Raw genomic sequence first — 1995 nt, 5'->3', positions numbered from 1 at the left:
TTGCCCTGTGCATTTCAGGATCAGCTTTAGAGTCAGCTTGTCAGATGTCACAGTATACCTATTAAGATTATTATCATTGCTTTGAATTATTCTAAAGAGAATTAACACCTTTGTATCGTTATTATTATTATGAAACAAAGCTTTGCTTTTGTTGCCCATGCTGGAGTGCAATAGTGCAATCGCAGCTCACTGTAACCTCTGCTTCCTGGGCTCAAGTGATTCTCCTGCCTCAGCCTTCTGAGTAGCTGGGATTATAGGTGCCCGCCACCATGCCCAGCGAATTTTTTGTATTTTTAGCAGAGACGGGGTTTCACCATGTTGGCCAGGCTGGTCTCAAACTCCAGACCTCAGGTAATCCACCTGCCTCAGCCTACCAAAATGCTGGAATTACAGGTGTGAATCACTACGCCCCACCACCTTTGCATTATTGAGTCTTCCTTTGGACGTGATCTGTCCCTTCATTCATTCAAATATTTTTTACTTTATCTCAGTAATGTATAATTTTCTGTGGGGGGACTTTGTACATTTCTTGTGACAGTCTCAAGTACTTAGTATGTGTGTGTTTTAATCTCGTGGTGGATACTTTGATCAAAAATTTTTATTTACTCTTTTGTTTGTTTTTGTGAGACAGAGTTTCTCTTTGCTGTCCAGGCTGGAGTGCAGTGGCATGATCTCAGCTTACTGAAACCTCTGCCTCCTGGGTTCAAGCAATTCTCATGCCCTAGCCTCCTGAGTAGCTGGGATTACAAGTGCCTGCCTCCACACATGGCTGATTTTTTATATTTTAGTAGAGACAAGGTTTCACCGTGTAGCCCAGGCTGTTCTCAAACTCCTAAGCTCAAGCAGTCCGCCTGTCTCGGCCTCCCAGAGTGCTAGGATTACAGACATGAGCCACTGGGCCTGGCCTATTTACTTTTTTATTGCTAGTATATAAAAACCAAATGGTGTTTATATGTTGATGTATTTGGCAGCCTTGCTAAATTCAGTTATAGAAGATTCATAAGATGACATGACACCGTCATGTCATCTACCAATAATGGTAGTTATATTTACAGTTGTTCAGCTTTTTCCTTCCCCTTTTATACTGGCTAAGTCTTTGAGTAAAATGCTGAAAACAGATGTCTTTGACTTCTCTCAGAGAGGAAGCTTTCGGTATCCAACCATTAATTATGATATTTCCTATTCGGTTTCTAAAATGCCCTTATCTCATTAAGGAAGTATGTTTCCTTTCATTCTAAGTTTAAGAAGGATTTCAAAAATCATTTAAAATCATTTTAAATCATGAATGATTGTTAAATTGTTTTTATTTTCTTCCATCTATTGATATGATTGTTTTATTTTTCACCTTTATTCTGTTAATGTGCCAAATTATGTTGATTTTCTATTGAACCTCTTTACATTCCTGGGATAAAACTGACTTGGTCATGATGCCTTATTCTTTTTATGTACAGCTGGATTCAGTTTGAAATTCTCGATGCATTACAATGATTAACACCTTAAAATGACCTTTTAAAATAGGCTACAACAGTGTTCTGAGTTTTTTGTTGTTTTTATATATACTTTAAATTCTAGGGTACATGTGCAGCTCATGCAGGATTGTCACATAGGTATACAAATGCCATGGTGGTTTACTACATCCATTCCCCTGTCATCTATGTTAGGTATTTCTCCTAATATTATCCGTCCCAAATCCCCCGAACCCTTGCTATCCCTCCCCTACCTCTCCCACCCCCTAACAGGCCCCAGTATGTGATGTTCCCCTCCCTGTGTCCATGTGTTCTCATTGTTCAACAACCACTTATGAGTGAGTACATTCAGTGTTTGCTTTTCTGTTCTTGTGTCAGTTTGCTGAGAATGATGGTTTCCAGCTTCATCCATGTCCCTGCAAAGGACATGAACTCATCCTTTTTTATGACTGCATAGTATTCCATGGTATATATGTGCCACATTTTCTTTATCCAGTCTATCACTAATGGGTATTTGGGTTGGTTCCAA

The 1995-nt window shown here is 39.2% G+C and overlaps 1 protein-coding gene across 4 annotated transcripts in view; it reads left to right on the top strand.

Annotated features, from left to right (window-relative positions):
* The window catches only part of DIP2A (disco interacting protein 2 homolog A), a 120886-nt gene that overhangs the window by 74102 nt on the left and 44789 nt on the right, over positions 1-1995 (top strand). The gene's annotated exons all lie outside the window — the stretch shown is intronic.

The sequence above is a fragment of the Cebus imitator genome, unplaced genomic scaffold, assembly GCF_001604975.1.
Source record: "Cebus imitator isolate Cc_AM_T3 unplaced genomic scaffold, Cebus_imitator-1.0 Scaffold112, whole genome shotgun sequence".
NCBI lineage: Eukaryota > Metazoa > Chordata > Mammalia > Primates > Cebidae > Cebus > Cebus imitator.
Note: the sequence above shows the minus strand (reverse complement) of the source record. Positions and strands in the feature narration are given on the sequence as shown.